Source organism: Canis lupus, chromosome 6 (assembly GCF_048164855.1).
Source record: "Canis lupus baileyi chromosome 6, mCanLup2.hap1, whole genome shotgun sequence".
Classification (NCBI taxonomy): Eukaryota; Metazoa; Chordata; class Mammalia; order Carnivora; family Canidae; genus Canis; species Canis lupus.
Window position 1 is genome coordinate 7,515,022 of NC_132843.1, and position 23,493 is coordinate 7,538,514.

A 23,493-nucleotide genomic window follows, 5' to 3' on the forward strand; every position below is an offset into this window, starting at 1 on the left:
TAACCATAAATAAACTGAGTAATTAATCTTAACCAAATGGGTAACTCTTATCAAATTTAGTTGAAGTGGACATTCTATGGGTTTTACAGTACCTTAGAGCTCTCTGAACACTGTAATATATCCCCTGTTAATTTAGTAGAACTGCCTCAGCAAGGAAGCCACAGACAGGCAAATGCAACTTCTGGTTAGTCCCCAGGGGCTCCTTCTGTCTCTAGTGGCTTTTCTAGGATCATTTAGGAATTAACTTGTCAGTGCTCAAGTGTTTCCACCATACTTGGGCCCAGTGTTATGGAACATCAAATAATCAAAGCTACTTAAATTTTAAAAGAATGTTCACAAGTTTATTATTTATTCAGCAGATAAATAATTTAGCAGTCCTTTACAATGTACAAAATTCTCTACAGTCTTAAAATATACTTTGCTAGAAAAGAGATATAAAAATAAGTATGACATAAGACAATGTATGATAACTGAAAAGTCAAGAAGGAGTCCAAAGAGTCGAAAAAGGGAAGGTCATTTCTTTATGAATAATAAAAGCTAGCATTTATTGAGTGTTTACTATATATTAAGCATAGAGTACCATGCTAAGCACTTTACACAAAATATTAGCGCATTAAATCATGAAGTACTACTTATCTGGTGGGAGGTCAGACAGGAAGAAAATGAGATTTGAGCCCTGCTCTGTAAAATTGCCTTAGCCATTAAAGTCAGAATAACTTTAACTACTGGAATATTTTTTAAATGTTGATTTAAAAAAAACCCAGAAAGTTCATTTTATCTGTTTCCATAATTTTATAAAAATGTTTAAAACCCTAACATGTATGAAATATTCACTCTAATATTCCCGGAGCATATATATCAAATATATTGCAAAATTTTAGAGGACTCAATGCAAATGTAACAGTTTTTTTTTCTTTTTAATTAAAGATTTTGTTTTAAGTAAAAATACTCATTTTTCCCTGGAATCCTAAAAACACCCTATTAGCGTCCTATTAAAACCAATTTAGCTTTTATATATATTTTTTTAAAAAAACAAAAGTGGAATAAGACATATGCCTATGTGGTACATTAATAATGCATTGTTTATTATCTTAGAGGCATTTAATATGAAAATAATACATTCTAATTTATTATATGCATGTTATTTCTTGTTCAAGTAAATAATTCATACAATTCCCATGCTAATTGAGATCATTTGAAATATGAAACTTAGAGCTGTTTCAGTAAGTAAGCTGGGTAAACATAACGTATAAGGTGATAAGTAGGAATACAACAATCAAAAAGGAAACAAAAATAAATCCATCATCAAGGAGTTTTCAAGGATAACGAGGAGAAAGTTTCACAAATAGCTTATGCAAGGCCCAATGGGATTGATGCTGTGTAAGTGGTAGCAGAACTCAGGAGAAACAGATACAATTTTATCAGAAAGAATGTAAGACATTTTTCTCTGGATGACGATTGAGTTGGGCATTACAGATAAGGCACAGGCCTTTCACAAGCAAAAATGAGGAGAGAGATTTCCTGCATCTACTGCCCTCAGTCAAGGCAAAGGCAGACAAGGCAAAAACCTGAAGGGAGGTAAACACTCAGGTGGTGGGGGGAGGGGTTCCTGTGAATGTCCTAACAGTAATGGCCTGAATTCAGCAGGGAACCAGGCCCTAAAGAGAAGACCAAAGGCCATGATAAGAAGCTAGAACTTTGTTTTATTGGTCTACATTTCTCAAATTGGAGAGGGGAGATAGGGGGAGGGAGACAGGGGAAACAGATGTAGCGGCAAACAAAATGAGAATAAAATCCTATTCTTTACAAAGGCGGAAATGTTCTCATGGAAGACAGACATCTAAAACACAAAAAAATAAATAAAAACATGATATGGTGACATATAAGGGTAGATATTTTAATGTGGATTGACATTTGGCCAGAAGGAATTGGAAGAAGCCATAAAGGATATGGAGAGTGTGTATCTCAGGCAGGGAACAGCAAGAATAAGTTTGAAGGATGAAGTGTGTGAGGATGTGCAAGGTATAGTAGGACCATGTGATGGAGAAGAGAAGAAGAGATAAAATCAGAGGAGTGTTGGGAGCAGGTCATATAGCACCTGTGAGGCCTTGACAAGGATTCTGTATTTTGCCAAGTGAAATGTGAAATCATTGAAGGTACCATGACCAGATTCATATTTTGAACGTATCTCAGTAGACCATCATAGGACAACATGGAAAGCAGGAAGGTCAGTTCCTAATGCAATAATCCAGGAGAAGAATAATGCCAAGAAGACCTACCTGATGGCAGGGAAGGTGGCTGGGAATATTCTGAAGGTTGAGTCACCTGGGTTTGCTAACAGGTTGAAGGCGGGTATGAGAGAAACAAAGGGAGCAAGGATGACTTCAAGTTACTTAGCCTGAGAACCAGACAAAAGGTATTGTTATTTACTGAGATGGGAAAGAAGCAGGACAACCATTTGGAAAGAAAGATAGGAGAATCAGGAGTTCCAGGAGAGTGGTCCTGCTCACTCTGGTAGGATGCCATAAAGAGCAGGTCAGATCTGTCAAACTCCAGTGCCCAAATGCTCTACTCAGCTTTGATGGAGGCTGAGATGCAGGAACAGATGGGTGACAACATGAGGAATTCTGAGCAGAGCAAAGGGAAGACGGGAGAGTTGACAAGAAAGGGAAAGTCAAGTTGAAGGGAAAGCAGCATACCAGGAATGAGGGAGAAGAAGTCTTCTGGGAACTCACAGAAACCAGAAAAGATGTGGACTGTTTGCTGAATGATTCTCCTATAGAAACCACCAGAGAGGAATGAAAGGAAGAACAAGAACATGGAGAATGCTGCTCAAATAGAACATGTTCATGAAATAAATGATGGAGGACAAGTTTCAGCAAGTAATGGTTGCACCATCTGAACTGCTTTGAATTCAGCAGCAATATTCCTCTTTCCAGGAGGCACTTGGAATGTCGTTTTTACAACAATGTCTCATTAAGACAACAACTAAAAAGCCAACTTACCTCTATAGAGAGGAAGAGTTCATGATAAAGACTCCCCCTTGGTTATGCGCCACATTAGGTAGCACTCTGAATTGAATGAAGAAGAGGAACGCACTGCTGCTTTGAGAGAATTATTGCCCTCCCATTCTTCCATTTCCAAGTGCTGTCTCAACACCACTGCCGTAATGACATGCTGTAGTGCGATGCATCGGTGGCTAATCCTGAGGATTCTCTATTATCTCCTGCTTTAGGATGTGCAGCATCAGAAATCTGACGGATTAATGAAAGACTGTTAATGCTAATTGCTGACATAAGACTATTTAGGGCACTGAGGCAATCGCTGAATTTTTTTAGATGTTTTCACAGCTTTTCAGAGCACTGTACTCATCAGTCATGCTAATTCCAACAGTAAACAGCACACAGCTTTGGTGAGAGACCATTAAAACTCTCTTTTATCATTTCATCTCTGTAACTCCTTCCCAAACACCATCCTTAAATCCAGATCATTTGCCTTAGATCATTTATCTGCTGTATTCACCCTATCCAGACTTCAGACACAGTTGATGGCTAGATTTTACACGTTCCTAATTAGAACAGATGTGGCCACCCTGGCTTAGAAACACCTCAGCAAAGTGAACCAGATGCTCTGCTCATGGAAGGGCCATCAAGTGCTGACACACTTAAGTTTCTTAGAGATGATTGGTGCCACTGAAGACCTAGGGGCCACCCAAATGTTAATAGTATAGCACAGTGAATGGAAACACAGCCCTTGGAATTAAATATGAGCTCCAGTTATAATTATGACCATTATTATCAGTGCAACTTTTAAGCCAATTACACCACCTCTCTGAGCTCCATTTTGCTCTTCTATAAAAATGAGGTTATCACTTCATGCCTTTGCATATAAAATGTCTAGTAGAGAACTGCCAGAAAAATGGAACAGGCCACTGATTCAGAAAACACCATGGTCTGGTTCCTACCAGAAGTGTGTCACTACAGAGGAAATGGATACACTGGTCCAACAGCTTGATGACAACTGGCCATTGACATCATCCCCGTTCCATACATAACCAACCTTCTAACTTGGCTTCCCTTTAGATTGTTTAGATCTGGGTACAATGTGCCTTTCACAGAATGCTTTGTCACATTCTCATTGTAAACTGATAGATTAGCATTTGACATTTGGATTTTTATACATATGCACCTTGTGATTTTGTTTAACTGGAGTACAATCAGCACAGGATATATTGACAATCAAATTTCATTAACATCCAGAACCTGGAGGACATTATGCTAAGTGAAATAAGCCAGACACAGAAAGACAAAGACTGTATGATCTCACTGATACATGGAATCTAAAAAAGTCAAACTCACAGAGGCAGAGAGGAGAATGGTGGTTGCCAGAAGCTGGAGTTGGGGGGATGGGGGTGGCAGGAAATGGAGAGGTACTGGTCAAAGGGTACAAAATTTTGGTTATTCAAGATGAATAAGCTACAGACATCTAATGCACAGCATGACTATAGTTCATAATACTGTACTGTACACTTGAAATTTGTTGAGAATAGATCTTAAATGTTCACCCCACAGGAAAAAAAATAACTATGTGAGGTGATAGATGCATTATAATTAGCTTGATTGTGGTCATCATGTCACAATGTACATGTATATGCATGCTTTAAATACATACAATGTTTGTCAATTATACCTTAATAATAAAACTGGAAAAAAAATTCATTACGACCCACAGCTACTATTACTACCTCACCCTTGACAGATACGTGGCACTAGAACAATCACCAGGAAAAGTCTAGACATGGGAGAAGGGAAAGGTGTCAGGGAAATCACCCATCTATCTAGGAAACAGTTCTGTATCTCGGGACCATTATCTAACTCCCAAACTAGACTTTCAGTAATCCTCAGAAGCACCCCAATGAATCCCCTGGTGTATCATGAAATTTAAAAGTTGGCCTTGTGTTAGTTAACTCTCTGTCCATCTGAATACAAATGTGCTATTACAGCCAAGTTAATAGGAAGAAATATATTTTATCACAGTTACTAAAGTTGAAAATCACTGCTGTAGAAAATCAAGTTTATTGATTATTTTTAAGAGGAAGAGTCAAAACAAAGAAGGAAATTAGCACAGGTTTTGACGAGGCTCGGTTATATTTTCTCGGTGGGATTCAGTTTCAATTTAAAGCTGAAAAGACTCCCAGCTTAGAGATATTGGGTGATTTGGTTAAAATTCCAGAGGATTAGATTCAAGATTACTTTGTAATCTCATGACTTTAAAACCTTCTTAATTAAAGACTTACATTTGTTTTAAATGAAATGGGACATGGACTTGCAGACCAGAAAAGCAAATCAGTGTGAGGGAAAAGGTTCTGAATGGTGGTCCCTGAGGCTCCCAAATTTAACGTGATACTCAATTTAAGAGGAAATTCAGGTCCTGGATGTGGGTCCCCCCTTCACGCAGCCTGTGAAACGGGCTGACCTCAGGCCCCCCAGCACAGATCCACTGGCTCGCATTAGTGCTGCAGCATACATCTGGAACCATTCTCCTCTTCCTAGATAAGGCAAAATGTGGTGTTAATGATGTTCTATCTTATCTCGAGGAGAGAAAAACAAAGCCTTAGGTTCAAAAAAAAAAAAAAGTGCCTTCCTGAGGACTCACTTGTGTACAAGCTCGGCCATGGAAATCCATCATCCTCTCAAGGATTTCTTCAGAGTTCACGATAGAAAACATTTTTAAAATAACAAAGATGAAACTTTAAAAGCATCACTCCAATTTTTTTCTTTAATCCCCTCACATGCCAACTCTAAAATAAATCAGCAAACAAGCCACAAGTCTGTTCCATTTTGTTAACTGTTCCAAAACTCCCTTCCACACTTTCTGCAAGCAACTGTCCTACTTCTCTGTTGCTCTTCACAACCCCATTTCTCAGGAGACTGGTATGCCAATCCCCATAGGTCCCTCGCCCCTGAAGTGACCACAAGCCCCCAGCACACATCGGGTGCCCAACCAAGTCCCTGGCGGCTCCAGGCCAGGTGCCAAAGGCTGTTCTTCTTAAGCTCTGTCTTCCCTCCTGTCTGGACCACCTCACCATCTTGGAAGGCCCTCACTTCCCAGGGCTTCCTGTGTTTCTTCCTCCTCCACCAGGTGTCCAGTGTCAGGAGGGTCTGCACTCCTCCCTGGATCCTCTTCTAGCTCTCTTCTTGCTCTCTAGATATTTCATCTATCCCCTGGCTTCAGTAGCCTGGCCTCCCCTTCGGCCCACCTCGGCCATCTCCACAACTTGACTCCCACACATTCAAAACATCCCCACAGCCCTGGTTGTCCTCCTGTGTTCCTTGGTGAGTAAATGGCATCTCCCTCCAACCTCAATTTTCCCCTTTCCCTCACCTATTTTATCCAATCTATCATCAAGCCTTGCTGATTTTAGCTCCCAAATACCTCACCCTGTTGTCACTTACCCAGAATACTGACATAGTCCATGAACCCATTTACCACAACCCATACTTGCTCTCTCCACCACATTTCTAAATCCATTATCTTTACAACCTGAGTGATCTTTAAAAACATTATGTGTATTTGTGTGGGAATGTGCATACACACACACACACACACACAAAAAAAAAAATTGTGTTAGTCCGTGTTGCTCTTGGCTCAAGTAGTTTCCAACTGTACCTGAGATACTTCACATGGTTTAGAAGACTCTCCCATTTCTGGTCCCCACCTACATCCCTACTCTTTCTAATAAACCTTACCCTATTCTGTGTTACAGACATGTTGGCCTTACAGTTTCTAAAACATTCTATACACCCTGCTCAAAAAAATGTCTTTTGTACACTGGTGCCCTCTGCTACACCACTACCACCACCACCACTTCTACCCTGAAAATGGATCATCTATACTGTTGATTAAAAATCTGGATGATCAGGCTTCAGCCTAAACCTAAAGAATCAAAACATCTCAGAGTAGCCCAATACATCCTTCCAACAATGACCACATGATTCTGTTAAGTAGGTTTGGGGACCTAATATAACTAATTATCCCTCCAAACACTTGACTGACCCCTCCTGATCATATCCATGGGGCCAAGATCACCATTAATGAGGCAATCCACTCCTACGGACAGGTTAGACAGCTCTTCCTTATACTGGCCTGAAACTTGTGCCCCAGAACTTTCTACCCATTGCTCTACTTCATTAATTCATTAAAATCTCCTCATAGGACATGTTGACATCCCACCATCTTAATGTTTTCCCTCTGAAGCTGCTTCCATGCATCTACTATTTTTTTAAGACTATATATTTCTAGAGCACTTTAAGGTTCACAGCAATTTGAGGGGAGGTTTCTGAAATTCCCCATGTACCCCCCCTCTGCCAGCTGGATACCCAGTATCAACATCCTCCACCAATATCAGACATTTGTTGCAACTGATAATTTACAGGTGCATTATTATTGCCCAGAGTCCATAGTCCACCACCATTTTGAAATGTAGTTCCTAAAGCCAAATTTCAATGGTTCCAGGCCAATTCTTCATTGAAGCTAACTTAGTGGTTCTCTCTCAACAGCACACTGGTCATGAAGCCAGTAGTGGGGAAAATGGATATGCACTGGAAACCTAGCCTGTCACTTAGGAAGGCTCAAGATTGCAAGCCACACCAAGTCTCTGCTTCCTAATTTGCTAAATTGAAATAGCAACAGTGTCTTCCTCTTTGGGCCAATATAAAGATTAAAATAGCTCATGCATGGATAGCACAGAGCTTGGTGCTTGTCACACAGAAATGTACATAAATAGATGTGAGCTCCCTGAAGACAGAGCTTTATGACAATTTTGTTTAGCACTGCCAGCATTCAGAATACTGCTTGACCCAGAGTGGGCATTCAATTATTTGTTGAATGACTGAATCATTAACAGTGGTGGGCAAAAGCAGAATTTAAAATAAGAAAACACAGGATCCCTGGGTGGTTCAGTGGTTTAGCACCTGCCTTCGGCCCAGGGCGTGATCCTGGAGTCTCAGGATCGAGTCCCACATCAGGCTCCCCACCTATGTCTCTGTCTCTCTCTCTGTGTCTCTCACAAATAAATAAATAAAATCTTTTAAAAATAATAATAAAATAAAAAAATATTTGATTTTGAAGATAGCTAGAAAAAAAAAGAAAAAAACTAAGATGGAAAGGAATTCCAATTTAGTTTTCCTTTTAAAGTATATTCTTTAGATGACCCTTAAAATGCCAACCAATGGTTTTGACCAATCATATAGTGATTTAAATGTTTCATTCCTTTAAATAAAATCGAATAAGAAAAGTATGATTTAGAATCAAGACTTTGTACCTTATTTGCAATTTTTAGGAAACTGTATTATCTTTTTCCAATCTCATTTCAAAGACAGTATCTACCATCCAACAATAGTACGCTAGGGAGTAACAGAAATGCATTAAATCGGTTGCATTAAGTCAAATCATTAAACTACTTAACAATTTTTGTTTCTGAATTATTTTAATTCATTAATATTAAAGTGAAACGTAGTGAATGTCTCAGACATTTAAAAAACCCAATCTAGTATACAGAAACCCAATAGTGCCTCATAGAATATGTACCCCAACATACATATTTCTTATATTACTATGGAAATATATACCTAGTATATTTGTCACATGGCCATTTGAAAATTCTCAAAAATCTTTTAGAAAAAAATTAGCTGTTTTTTTTTTTCCAAAAGGAGAGCTACCCACACTAGGATTTCCATTTCCACAGGGCCTCTTATTAGTAACAAAAGGAACTCTGCTCAAGCATGGCCACAAGTAACATGCTTCCTAACTAACCTCTACTGCTGGTTTCTGTGCTGGTCCTTCTAGAGGAAAAATAACTGGGTTTAACTTTGATTCTACTCCATACCACAAAAACTTCCCACCTGAAATATTTAAGATGGTATTTAAGGTAAGCATGGCCCATGTACTTGGCCTCTGGTTGCCCCTGGTATACACCAGAGGCCTCATATTCATACTACCTTGGACACAGCATGAGGCGGGGAGGGAGCAGGTGCTTCCTAAATACTTGCTGGAAAGAACTGAGCATCATCACAGGTCCTAGGTAATCTATATCCTGATGGATCCCTTCCGTGGTACCTCAAAGCCCAGAGTCCAGCCCTAAAACACTAGGACAAAGACTATCACAACAGATGGGTATGCAGTCTGTCTGGCCAGTGCTCTTCTGGGCAGACAACATCTCCCTCCCAGGGAATAGGAGGGTAAGGACAAGATGGCCCAGAGCAGGACATACAATCCACATTAATGAAATGTAAATGACTTCCCTGCTCAGCTTCTTGGCTTAACCAGGTCCCCCAGGGAGGGAGCTATGACCCTGATGAAGGAAAGGCCAATGTCTGAGGCCCAAAAGGACTGTGATGCTTGGTGTTCAAAAACTGAAGAGAGAAAATATCCTGCTCAAAGTGAGGACAGAGTGACTGGTTGTGCAAATCAGTGGGGTCAGGAGGGGAGTACAAACAGCATGGGACGGAGACAGTGGCTTCCAGAAGGATTCCTAATTCCACTGTTCCATTAGGCATCATTTTGGAGCCTTCAGAGGGAATTCCCTCTGTAGACAAGGAAGGACACCAAGCCATCTGCATAGTTATAAGGCCTACAATGCTCAAGTAAGGGGCAGTCGAGTATAATTAATTCCCAATGGGAGATGTAATCAGACTGAGTATAAGAGCTTGTCAAATATCTCACAATTATAACCCAAGTACGAAAGCTGGAAGAACACAGGTTAGGCTTAGACCCTGAGCGAGGGCATTGGGGTTGTACAGATTACAACTTCATGACTAGCAGACCTCTTATGTTCATAAAGCCACCAGCTTCGTTGCAGGGATGGGGGTCACGTGGAAGGTAATAATGCTAGTAGAAGCTATCTCTATGCTCCCTCCCATTCCCTGAGCAAATTATACCATGTCCCTGGTCCCAACATGTTCTTCTGGCCATCTACCCACGGGTTGACAGTTGAACTCATCGAAGAAAACTCTGACAGCAGTTTTTAGGTCCCTAAGTACAAGACTGAAATAGAAAATTTTCTCTCTCCCTTAAGTCTGTGTGTTAGGCCTATATGGACCCTGCTAAAGTCCAAAAATTGTTAAACCTTTAAATGGGGGCAGGGACTAAGAGCTTTACCAAAGAAGAGTGCTTGTCTCACAGAGGGCACACAATGTCCTATGTCATATCATCTGATTAGACAGTATCAGAAAATAGCCCACTTTAAAAAACAAACCTAGAATGTAGTCTCAAGAATTAAGCTTGGTCTATGGACAGCCTTCCCTTTGCCTTGGTCAACATCCTCAGAGGAAAAGGGGCAAAGTCAGGGGAGTATTTGCATTAGGCAATCTCACAAATGTTAATTCATTCAATCCTCACAGTAGGAAGTATTTTCTCTATAAAAAAGAAAAAAGAAAAAAGAAAAGAAAAGAAAAGAAAAGAAAAGAAAAGAAAAGAAAAGAAAAGAAAAGAAAAGAAAAGAAAAAGAAAAAGAAAAAGAAAAAGAAAGAAGAAATGAAGCCAGGACGCTGTGTGCCCCTCAGCTGTACACTGTGGATATGGATTTCAAACCAAGACCTATAACTGCTAATGTCACACATTAACATCAGTGGCCTCACTGCAACTTTGTCAGTGACTGATGAGAACAGAATAAGTGCTTCTTGATGATCCCAGAACCTCTGCTATCTCTCAATGTTTTCATTCAAGAAGGCATGGAAGAGGGGACACCTGGGTGCCTCAGTCAGTTAAGTATCTGTCTTTGGCTCATGTCACGATCTCGGGGTTTTGGGATGGAGCCCCATATCAGGCTTCCTGTTCAGTAGGGAATCTGCTTCTCCCTCTCCCTCTATTCCTCTCCCCTGTTCATGCGCTTGCTTGCACGCTCTCTCTCAAATAAATAAATAATTTTTTAAAAAAGAAAAAGAAAGCATGGAAGAGTTATAGTGCATTTTCTTTCTTTCTTTCTTTTTTTTTTTTTTTAGTGCATTTTCTATTCTCTTACCTCAATATAATTTTATCACAGGGCAGGGATTAGGTCATAGTCCTTTTTCATTTTTAAGACAAAAATAGCAAAACTGATTCAAATTTCATGTGACTTTTACAAAAATCTATCTGCATTCACTATGATAAAGAGCTGGAAAGTAACTAGTAGGTAAAACCAAATCAGGAAATCTGAAAATCTCTGACTTCTTGATATGCTATTAGGTTGTTTTTAATTTTATTCCAACAACTTTCATATCAGGAAATAAAGGAAACAATTGTGATGACATTCTACTGCCTGCTTAAAAAAGATATTTAAATCTGGGAGTTTTCTTAACCTTCTAAAGCTTTTTTTACACACTTTTATCTCACTACTACCCTTAAATATATGCGCTCAATGACAGCAATAGGTATACTCCAAGCTCCTGTAAAGTCTCTATAAATTTTGTTAGAGGCAAAAATTGATTCCATCCAGGTCCTTGAAAATGTTAGCCAAAGGAAGGAAGTGGCACAAACATAATGGCTGGTTCCCCAGACAGCAGCCATTCACCTGCACACACCCTCAAGTCCTAGGAGCCCTGCACATGCTCTCCCGTATCATCTTCACAATAACCTTGTGTGGTAGATACGAGACTTGCCTCCATTTTACAGAAAAGGAAATGGAGGCACAGAGAAGTGAAGTAATTTGCCCAGGCCACATAGCCAGAAAATGACAGAGCTGGGATTCCAAGCCAGTCCCCCAGTACTGTCACCCTTGCACTTCAACAAATACTGATTGCTTTCAGACTAGGTAACATGGGGGGAAGCCCCTTGTGCAAGATGCAATCTGACCTCATTATGAATAGAGAATTAGGACTTCTAGTTCTTCATTCCTTAGGAAGCCTGGAGAGTCTGGAGCAGTGCAAGGAAAGAATGAGGAAGGCCAACAGGGGTTATGGTCCTACTCACACCTATAAATATTCACTTGTGTAAATCACTAGGCCTTGGTTTGTTCTAATTTAAAATACCAGAAGCCAGGAAAGGACGGCTGGTAGGATAGTTTACAGTATATTCATATATGAGCTGGTTTTAGATCTTCCAATATTGGCAGGTTTTTGTTTAATCATGATGGTTCCCATACATTTTTCAGAGCTCTTCTCTCACCACTCAGTCCCCTTGTTCTCCATGGGGGATTCTCCATGGAACAGGGGTGCACTGAAGAACTGAGGCTTCGCCCAGTAAGTCCTGGACTCACATTCACAGCCCACCAGCTGTGGCCACTGGATTGATTTGACTATTTCTCAGGGGAAACAATGCCACTCACCTCCTATCATTGTTCTTGGGGCACATAAAGGGTCCAGGGCCTGTTAACACACAAGGAGCTGTTTTTATTACTCTAGGCCTTAATTATCTCTTACCTAAACTCTCAAATTAATGAAAACATGGAACAAAGACACTCGATGTAGCATTAATAGTGAAGCACTGCTAATGACCTAAATGCCCAACACTAAGAAAGGTAAGAGAATACACATTGTGGAATAGTACTAAAGTCATAGGCAGCTATTAAAAATCATATTTTCCAGAATGATTTCTCAGAATGAAAAAATAATGATGATCTTGATCTCTGAAAAAGGCAAGCTGCAAAAATTGCATTCATAACATATTCACTATTGTGCACAGGAGTACACATGTACAATACAGATAGACACATGCAGGGAAAGCTGGAAAATATACAACAAATTGTTAATAGTGCCCTTTGAGTAATTTTATCATGTTTTAGTTTCTTTTTGAAACTTTCTGGTATTTTCTGATTTTTCCTACAATGATAATGCAAGATTCGTATAATCAGAAAAAGGGTTAAAAATATAAAATGATTTTTGACAAAACAAATATATATTTTTCCAAAAAAGTTAGGATTTACACTAAAAGCAAAACCATTTTAAAGCCACTAAATTATACAAGAACACCCCAGTAAGATATCACCTTACATATAAAAGAAAAATAAAAAAATAATAATTTCCAGAAATTCAAATAGCATTAAAATAAGCAAGCTACACATACTGAAGATTTAAAAATAAAAAAGGCATAATAAAAATTTTATACAAGTGACTGCCTAGAATCACAGAAAAATCAGAAATGGAAAGTTTTAGAAAATGATTTTTCCTCTTATGCCTGGAAAAAATATCTTGGAGGGATTATGGGTTCAGAGGAGAACTTGGCCGAACTTTGGCTTGTTTCAACAACCCCTTTTTTTGTTCTTTTTCTCTCTCCCTCAACACACACACACAGACTCACACAAAGCCAGGCCTCATCAAGTATTTAACTCTTGACTTGCTCAGATTAAACCCGTCCAGCTTTCCCTAAAGGTCTCACCCACTGCATGCCTGTCCTCTTCAACGTTGCAGTGGGGCTTGCTCTCTCTCCCCTGCCCCCAGCTCAATGACCACCTCCTACACTAGCAGCAGGGCTGCCACCCCCTCTTAGGCTTGCCTCTCTGTAAGCACCCTATTTATGTGGGGCCTTGCCACAGGGTAGCCCAGAGGGGATGTACCAGCCAGGCCAGTCTCGGCTGCATTTGTGCCCATAAAGTTCCACCTGACAGCACCTCACAAAGACTGACAAGGCTCTGGCATGATCCCATGACAGCTCCCTGGGGGGGTCTTTTCTTCCAACTGGCAGAAGGAAGAAAAAGAATGTTGGAGGTGAGCTATAACAGGAGGGGAAAAAAGAAAGTCAAGAGAAAGGCCAATCCCCCCATGAAGTTGTTCTCATTCAGGAACCAAGGTCTATCTGTCCCTGACTTAGCATTCACCACATCAGCACAAGACTTGCTTTACTCAGCCTAAGGTCATGAAATGTCAATGGAACTCTTGAGCACACTTCTCTTCCTCAAGAAGGATCTAACACCTTGTGGCTTATGTCACTCAGGGTAGGCCGAGTTGTACAATTACAAGATACTGGGGAATGTATCACTTCTCGCCCCCACTCCATGCCCACTGCGGGTCAGGTCAGGCAGGGGCTCTTTCCAAGTCATCCTCACCCCTGGAGCCAAAATACGGTAAGCTGCCATGGCAGGGGCCACAGGGATTACTGAGACGCACACTGGCCCTCAGTGCTTCTGCTCAGAATTTGACAATGAATTAGCCCAAGTCATATGGCCGCATGGACAGAAAGTACAGTACATGCCAAGAGGGAGAGTCAGAATATTTGTGAATATCCACTCTTCTGGAAGATCCCTCAGAGCTGCTTTCCACCTGCTCAGTAAAGAACACAATCCAGAAACATCTCCACCATGGTCCCCGGATACTGCACAAAATGATGAGAGAGTATGAAGCAGAAGCTTCAACTGGCTACAAGACAAATTGTGACTGTGTCTCCCCCACCTCTTGAACAAGTGCTTTCTGAAAGCTAACTGTTAAATAGTACAGAGCTTAAATAGTTACTTAAGATTCTACATCATCATCAACATCTCGTATTTTAAATACACACACATGCATACAAACACAAGCAGTCACTGCCAACCATCTGTACTGAAAATAAAATATTCTTTTTTTTTTTTTATGAATAACACTTTTCCAGGATTGGAGTCCCCAGTGAAATGTTTCTTTACAAAGCTCAGTCAAATCCTAAGTGAAAATTCTTTCTTTCTTAGAAAATGTCATCGTCTGTAAATGTTCCCTGGGGCCCAGCTCAAGTAGGCGCTCCAGAGCTGCTCCCAGAACTAAACCTTCCGTGAATCAAGCTTTTAGATACTCTCCACACTTTTGGCATCCAGACATTCATACAACGCTGAATTATTTATTCACCAATTTTACACAACTTCTTAAACACCAATGGAGACCAGGATGGTTTTAGCTATTTGATGCTACATCTTCTCAAGTGGCTAAAGACGCTATAAAGCACCCCATTGCTTAAGCCTGCCATCTCAGTTCCATTAGCGGTAAAGACCTCTCTATTCAAACTGCTAAGTAAATCCTTCGAGAGCCCAGGGACTGTTTCATGCTTGAAAGCAACTGTTAAGAATTTGACAACAACCAAACTGTTCCTATTTAATCCTTCTCCCAAGGTAAAAAGAATTATAGGTAAACATATGCCTTCATTATTTGCTTTGCTGCATTTCAATACCCAATCCCACACAAAATTGCCAGCCAAGGATTTAATGCAATCACTTTCTGTATTGCAGAGCTATTGCCTTTGCAGAATGGAAAAAGCTTAACAAGCGCTATAGAGCTGGTTAGCCAGCTACTGTATTTTGTGTAGTATACATCTTAAATGTCACAGAGGTGACGTCCAATCACAATGATGCTTTTCATGAGATCTGTTGAGGGGATTCGAAATAACAGCTCCAGGTTGGTTCATCTTAGCTGGTACGAAACATTTCATTTGAATACAACCCTAAGGTTACACTAAACTATGAAAAGAAGAATGGAGAGAGATGTGGTAGGATTGACATTCTTATTGTATGGGTTTGAGAGATGGTCGCTATGGAGTATTTCTTTGGGGGTTCTTTTCTTTCAAGTTGTTTTATTTTTAGCCTCTACTAATTGATATGCCTGTAAACCTCCTCAGAAAGAACCAGGGTGAGGCAGGCCATCTACTCCAGTGGAGGACTATTTGGAAAACCAGTACATTAGAGCAATTTTTTTTCAACTGCTCTACAATGCCCAATACCTCCCTCACCACATCCACAACCCAGCAACACATACGTGCGAACAGTCATCAACAGTCATCAAGATTGTTGTAGCAATGGAAAGGTTTCCTTCACGGAAAACACTGTAGCAAGATCATCAGGTGAACCACTGATGACATCCGGAGTTATATTCCTACATTTTGGGGATGACCTCTCTTTACATACCCACTAACCAAACTCTTCTCTAATTACTGGAGTCGGTACCTTGGTATCGCTCTCCACAAAATCCATTTCTTCTGTCAGTCATTTAAAGGAAAAGCTTCTATGTTACTTCTGTTGTGGAGTTTAAAAAAAACAGTTGGTAACCTCCCGGAATTTGGACTTAAAAAACAGTAATGATGCACTAATTCAATAATAGTTTCTCCTATACAAACCTCACTAAAGAGCCTCTGTACGTCTTATGACACTAGGACACAATTTTCTCCAAACATACATCCTCTATTCTTTGGGGGATTTTTTTAAAGATTTTGTTTATTTATTTATTTATTCATGAGAGACACACAGAGAGAGGCAGAGACATAGGCAGAGGGAGAAGCAGGCTTCTCACAGGGAGGCTGATGTGGGACTCCATCTCAGGACCCCAGGATCACGACCTGAGCCAAAGGCAGATGCTCAACTGCTGAGCCACCCAGGTGCCCCACATCTTCTGTTCTTGACTGGGGTTTTAGAGGTGGCTTCTTTTAGGACACACTCAGTTGGCCAACCAATAGCTGAAAGACATCCTTTAGAAGAAAAGAGAGCATTTTCGAATCAGGTTAGAACAGCTACTTCTGTGGTTTTTACTTCCAGGTATTCTATAGGTCAACAATCAAATACACATCATAACTTCCTTTTTTCTTTTACAGCCTTTTATATTGGGTTTGCTTCTAACAGTATTAAGATTTTACTATAGAAAAAAAAAAGATTTTACTATAGAAGGGCACCTTCTAGCTTTGTCATTATGGGCAATGAATGAAAATTAAGTGCTTATTATTCCTGACCAAGAGATTCAGGAAGCACCCTACTAAAAATTGGAGATTTTCTCAATAATATCCTAACTACAAAGACTTCCTATTTGATAAGGTTACCTCATGATTAAATATACATTTTTAATTCTAATCTGGTTTTTCCTACTAATGTGTCACATTTGGGGACTCTGCTACCCTTAATCTATTTTAATTTGACAAACTGATTTGGATATTAGGCCAAACTAAAGTAACTGAGAAGGTAAGTGAGCTTCGATTGTCATTATTTAAATTGTATTATCCTCGTTGCTGAGAATGACCTTTCTGCTAGGAAATGTGCTTTCTCCCAGCGAGCCAATCCTATCCTGTTGACTCTGTGCAGTCCAATGTGCCACACAGAAGAGAAAGGCTGAAGGTCTGTGTGGGCACAGTGCACCTGACAAGTGCCAGCGAAGACGACTTGTCTGCAGGTTTAAGGGCCTGAGAAGTATAATCAAAAGCAAAAAAATGACACCAAGGCTCAGGCACAATACCTAGCCAATCTGCTCACTCGATCTAGGTGTGACATCCTGGATTTACAACTCCTACTAAAGCTAATTTTATTAATGTGTTAAATAGACATTCTGAAATGTGTTATCACATCAGAATGGAAGTGAGGGGGGAAATACACCCCCAAAAATGGATTATTCAAGTAGAATAAATAGTAAATCCATAAAAGAGAAGGGGCAGTAATGAGAATTTGGAAAAACAGAGGCATGAAAATGTACTTGACGGCAATCCCCTTCTATATTTAAGCTTGTTAGCCCTCCTCTCTTCCCTCGGGGAAGGAAAGACAACATTTTCTTTATCGTAGTGTTCTACTCAACTGTCTACGAAATGTGCAGTATTAAGTAATCACTTCCAGAAAGCTTTTGTGGGTTTTCTTTGGGGGGGGGAGGGTTGTGTTTTGTTTCAGGATTTTTGGCTACATTATTAGCAAGCTGCATGTGAAAATAAAACATATTCATTAACAGTGGAAGAGTATTTCCAACGTGGGGCTGTCAGCAAGGAGACAGACTCAGGGCAGCATCTCAGAACACAGATTCCAGTCCACTGACTTCTCATGATCCCAGTCCCTGAAGCTCATAATTCCAGCAGCTACTTCTAGCATTCCTCCTCCTCAGAGCCAATTCACACAGAACCAAAAGTCCAGGGCAGCGTTCCAGATCTTGCAGACCAAGAGTAGGTAAACCAAATTGAAACCAGAAATGTTCACAATTTATTCAACGATGCAGCATTCCTGAACCTCCCACTTCCCAGACATTCCGCCACACTAACTCATGTGGTTAACGATTATTGTCTTCTCACGAAAGGCTTACAGTGAAATACAAATATATATTTATATCTATTCCCAGTGTTTAAGCTTGATGCAAACCCTCTTTAAAATTGGTTTTTTAATTAAAGCTTATCTTTTTTAAGCAAATAACTCCTAAATTTACTTAGGAAAACTCTATGTTTCCCAAAAATGGAAAAGAAAGACTATCTGATATATTTTGACTCCATTCAATAAATCTTTGTTGAGTGTATAATTTTTCTCCAGGGAAACAGAATGGAAAAGGGGAAGTTATGCCTTCGAAGAGCTTACAGATTAATAGAGGAGAAAGTCATTTAAACAAAAGCAGTACATTCTGTCATGTACAACGGTCATGTGTTTTGGGCACTAGAAAACCATCAAGCACGGCAACATTAGTTCCAGTCAGGAAGAATCCAGGGAGGCTTCAGGGAAGAGGTGACATTTAAGCAAGGGCTTAAAAGCAGAGAAAGATTTTAATTTTTTCAACTTAGAAATAAAATTTTTTGTTCCACCATTTCAAGTCTCCCATGTTTCCTTTTCCAAACTCACTTTAAAATTGTAACAGCCCCCTTCAAAGACCTGTGCTTGGAATTATGACCTCCATACACCCACTGACATGCCTGGGTGCTTTTCACACAAGCCACACATGACGCAGTGTAGAGTTCTACTTATCTTGTACTGCGAGGGGCCCCATTCAGCTGTGAACTATTTCGAAAGCATCTACCCATTTATTTTAAACTCCCCTCTGCCCAGGGCACGATCCTGGAGACCCGGGATCGAATCCCATGTCGGGCTCCCGGTGCATGGAGCCTGCTTCTCCCTCTGCCTGTGTCTCTGCCTCTCTCTCTCTCTCTCTGTGACTATCATAAATACATTAAAAAAATAAAAATAAAAAAATAAAAATAAAATAAAAATAAACTCCCCTCTGCTTCTTGTGAATACACAACCTTCCTCTCTGTACTTCTTTTGATGGAGGAGGTGCTGATGGTGAGAACAAAGTCAAATGACCCAGCACAGCCCAGCCACTCACATGTGGAAACACTAAGAAATCTCCGTCTTGGGCACCAGCCAGGAAAGCAGACCAGACAAACAAGAGACACCAGGAACAATGTAGCCATGTGAGTGGTGAGAACGGGCGGGTCTCCTTAGGCCTCCCGAAATCCTCTCCCCAGCAGCCACCAGGAGCTCTGCTGTCCTGGGAAGGCAGTCCTGAGGGGAAGCAGGAGGAAATACTAACACTGGGGAAGTGGGAGGAGACTATGCTTTTCTCCAAACACAAACTGGCTGCTGGCTCTGGGGTGTCCCTAAGAGGCCAGCCCTGGGCTGGGAATAAAGAGAAAAGGGGGCCCAAGGCATGAGAGCTATGCCACCCACCCACTGCCCAGGCTAGTACCTGGTAAGGGGACCCCAAGCTCTGCAGAGCAACCGAGGGTCCTCCTAGGAACCAGAACTAAAAATGGTTCTTTAGCTGAACTCAGCTAGAGTCTCAACAACCAAAAGACATGAGCACATAATCCCCAAGGCTTTGGGGATGTTACCTGGGGTCAGGCCTATGGCCATGTACTCCCTGCAGAAGGGCATTTGCCATGTGTGCCTGTAACAGAAGCCACATCCCCGCACAGGAATCCAAGGAGAGTTTCATGAAGTCCTTTACAAGAGGGACAGAAGGATTCTTCAAAAGAAGAAAGAACGGGCACCGCTCCTTCATCCTCTCTCTGCTCCACAGGATGGCAGGCACAGGCCTTCTGCACCCTTCCTTGTCCCCTCTGATGTGAGAGATGGCCCCTCAGGTCAAACAGAGAAGGCTCTACTCCCGGGGCTTCATTTCACCGAGATGGCAAGGTGCGAGTACTGACACAGTCTTGGCCCTAGTCCAAAATTCTGCTTCATTCCATTACATAGTCTTTCTTCCTTTTTCTCCCTATTTCATCAAAGCACACGTCTGACTTTAAGATAAGGGGCCCCAAGGCTCACCACCTCCATGCACATACTTGGGCCACCTACCTGGCCAGTGGACTGCAGCTGGTGGCAGGCAGCTATTATTCGGTCACTCCAGCATATACCAGAGTGTGTCCCGAGGGACACCAGCCAATCAAGGGCTCCGCAGTGAGTGTGATTAAGATATGCTGCAAATCATCACCGTCTTGGAGGGTCAGATGCTCGTTGCGCACCCAGGACTTCAATAAAGAAACCTGGGTAGCCCTGCGTCAAACACATCGTTCGGGATCCCTGGGTGGCGCAGCGGTTTGGCACCTGCCTTTGGCCCAGGGTGCGATCCTGGAGACCCTGGATCGAATCCCACATCAGGCTCCCGGTGCATGGAGCCTGCTTCTCCCTCTGCCTATGTCTCTGCCTCTCTCTCTCTCTGTGTGACTATCATAAATAAATAAAAATTAAAAAAAAAAACACATCTTTCACAAAAACAACCAACTCCTCCAATAGAAAACCAATAGGTTTTCTCCTGTGAAACCTATTACCATACCTCACGTAACATAATAGAAAAGCAAACTCATTCCACCTGTGGAATGCACTGCAAGAAAATACCTTGCTGCATTGGGCACAAACCTGCCCCTTTATCACCTTCCACCAGGGAGCCCAGCTGTCCCTCCTGAAGCCACAGAGATCAGAGTCGCCCTCTTTAAAATGCCTGCCTTGAGGACACCTGGGTGGCTCAATCGGTTAAGCATCAGACCCTTGGTTTCTCTCAGGCCATGATCTCAGGCTCCTGGGATGGAGGCATGTAGGGCTCCACATTCAGCAGGGTGGCTGCTTCTCTCTCCGGCCCTCCCCCCACTTGCATGCACATGCCAGGTCTCTCTCAAATAAATAAATAAATCTTTAAAAAGAAAAAAAGAAAGAATGAAAATGCCTACATAGAGAACTCTGAGGAACTCCCTTGTCCCCTCTCAATTTTGGTGGTGGTGGTGGTGGTGGTGGATTTTAATTTGTGCTATAAGTAATCTAATTGCTTCTGAAGGACAGAGACTCTTCTGACACATTTAATGGCAGGTCTTCAAGGAACTGCATTTTTATAACACTCATCGAAATAAAGAGATGAGGCTTTAAGAATAAAGGCTGTCTCTAAAAAGATCAGGTCGTCTCAAACTACTTCCAGCTCCTCAAATAAGCAACATGTGGAGAGTCTGTTTATCAGACATCCTTTGAAGAGAGGCCCCTATACTTTGAGGAAGGTGGGGGGTAGCCCAAGGCTTTCTGGAAAATATTCTGAGCTGGACAAGGGAATCCATTTCAGGTGGGCCCTTCGCTGGCCTGAGGGCCTGTCTGCCCAGGGTCTACACCTCCCCAACCCCCTTTCCACTGCTCCATTCGCACTCTCATTGCACCCCAACCCCCATCCAGTATGGACTCTTGTGCACCCTCCTCTCACAGTTAGTGGTGCCTGTCTCCTCATCACCCCCCCCACCCCCGTGCCTTCTGCGGGATGTCACTAGAGTGCAATGGAAAGAGAACTTCAGAGACAGAGGAGACAAAAACAACCTCCTTTTTTATTTCAGAATCAGAATGCAGACGTGAGAGGGCTGACAGAGGGAGACCCTATGATGCGAAAAACAAACTCAGGCCTTTGCTGAAGAGAGTTAAGTCAGATTTGGCTGACTTGGTTTGATGGCAAGGCCTGGCTATGCCAATTAGGCTTTGTAGCTCCAAGGTTTTCGCAGAAAACATATGTATGGAAAATAGTAATACATAATATGTTTCAGCCCACAGTGAAAAGCTTACAAGTCAAGATTGTTTTATGCAAACAAATTTCTGAAGCGCACCACCACAGGAAATGCCACCCTTCACACCATCCTTCATGCAATGATGATTCCTTGGGGGAGGGCCATCTGTCCCCAGTAGTCCTGTATTCTTGGCACCCTCAGCCTTAGACATTCCAGGAAGCGCTGGCGTCTCTCCCCCTGTACCAGCCCTTGACCCTCAACACCAAGCCAGTTATTACTATTTTTATGTAAAGGAATAGTCACAGATAATCTGCAGGGCCAGGGTCACCTCTCCACACTTGATATCCACTCCTTGGGTGTTGAGTAGGCACACGAAGAACAAATAAGATGGAAGAACAAAGTATGCAAAACAAATAGTGCTCAAAAAAAAAAAAAAAAAAACCAGAATGGAAATAACTCACGATTAGTGCACTTCTATTAGTGATAAGAGCATGGGTGATTTTCCCCCCTTAAGAGTTCCCAAATTATCTCTATTGTTGTAATGAAATTGTAATTAAGTGTCTTTAAATGAGGAGGGTTTTTTTTTTTTTAAGCAAAATCAAACCAGTTCCCCAAATTGAAAAATTATCAGAGTTAAACAAGGGATTTTGAAGATAACCTTCCTTAGAGTTCTCAACCTCTTGAAACATCAAACTGAAATCTTAAAATGGAGAAATAAACCATTTACTGAATTTTATTATAATACTGTATTGGTTGGGTGGGGGCAGACAAATCGGGTCAGAATTAAAGCCTCAACTCATCCCAGCTCAAAGTAAAAAACAATGAAAAACTGTTCATCCCTCTTAAAAATTTAAATAAACTTCTAAAAATAGTCGTTAGAATGAGTTTATTTATGTGTTCCCTGGAGTGAAGAACAATTCTTTCAGCAAATGCATGTAGAAGCCACGTTATGGGATAAACACAACTGATGCAATATTGATCCTGTGTCAAGCTCATTATCTGTTTGTCAACAGCAGCTGACAATTTCTAAATGAAAAATGAGAGGGATACTGAACTAGGCTTTCACATCAGGCAGAGAAGGCAGGAAAAATTCATCTGGATGATTTGGTTGGGTCTGATAAAATTCAGATTATTAACTAGATCAATTGCCTATAAGTGATCCAATTTTCTCTAAAGAGAAAGACAACCCTTCAGAGTAACAAGCTATTTTGTTCTTTTTAGGATCACTTATCATTTGCTCCCTATTACTAAGCTTACAAGAAGCCCTAATCACCTCAAACATGAACATTCCGGGTTCTTTAATATTCCTTCAGTTCCTTAGCTTTGAAATGATCTTTGATCACACAGAATCAAACTTCTAGCATCTTTTTCTGTTTCTGAAACCGGCATTCCAGATGTGCTCTAACTATTGCCTTGCATATCCCAAAGGCTCATTACCCTGTGTGTACTTTATTACTATGGCAACGCCAGTTTTGCCTCATGTTTGTGCTGTTTTACGCTGAGTTGGCGGTTTAAGTAAATTTCCACAATAACCCTTAAATCATTTGCACAATTAGCAGGTCTGATTTGGATCTACTGAACACACGTTCTCTGGTTCTGCTTCTTACCCTCAGTTTTTCTAGGGAGAGTGGAGGTTTTCATCCACTGTGCTCCATTCATTGCCAGCAAATGAGATCCAGCAAGCTCCCACTGAAGCATGCATGTGTTGCCTTCTTTTTTTTCCAACACCTAACCAGCATGCCCAATAAAGCTATCAAGGAAAATTCAGATTTTTCACTCAATAGGGCCTTTTCCACCTAAACAATACTACAATTTATCTACCTGGTTTAAGTGAAAAAAATTACAGGTTAGCCCTGCTGGAGCTGACAA

The 23,493-nt window shown here is 41.1% G+C and overlaps 1 protein-coding gene and 1 long non-coding RNA gene across 7 annotated transcripts in view; both read right to left on the reverse strand.

Moving 5' to 3' along the window:
- The window catches only part of PTPRM (protein tyrosine phosphatase receptor type M), a 779,952-nt gene that overhangs the window by 709,909 nt on the left and 46,550 nt on the right, over positions 1-23,493 (reverse strand). The window contains exon 1 of one of the 6 annotated variants that reach the window (XM_072828758.1): positions 3,006-3,258. The exons of the other annotated variants lie outside the window; for them this stretch is intronic. The gene's annotated coding sequence lies outside the window, so the exon portion shown is untranslated. Of the gene's footprint in view, positions 1-3,005; positions 3,259-23,493 lie in introns of those variants that run through there. 6 annotated transcript variants of the gene reach the window in all.
- On the reverse strand, positions 16,121-19,148 carry LOC140634968 (uncharacterized). The gene is made up of 2 exons (XR_012032296.1): positions 18,975-19,148; positions 16,121-16,389 (listed from the first exon to the last, which is right to left on the reverse strand). It is a non-coding gene; the product is annotated as an uncharacterized lncRNA (long non-coding RNA).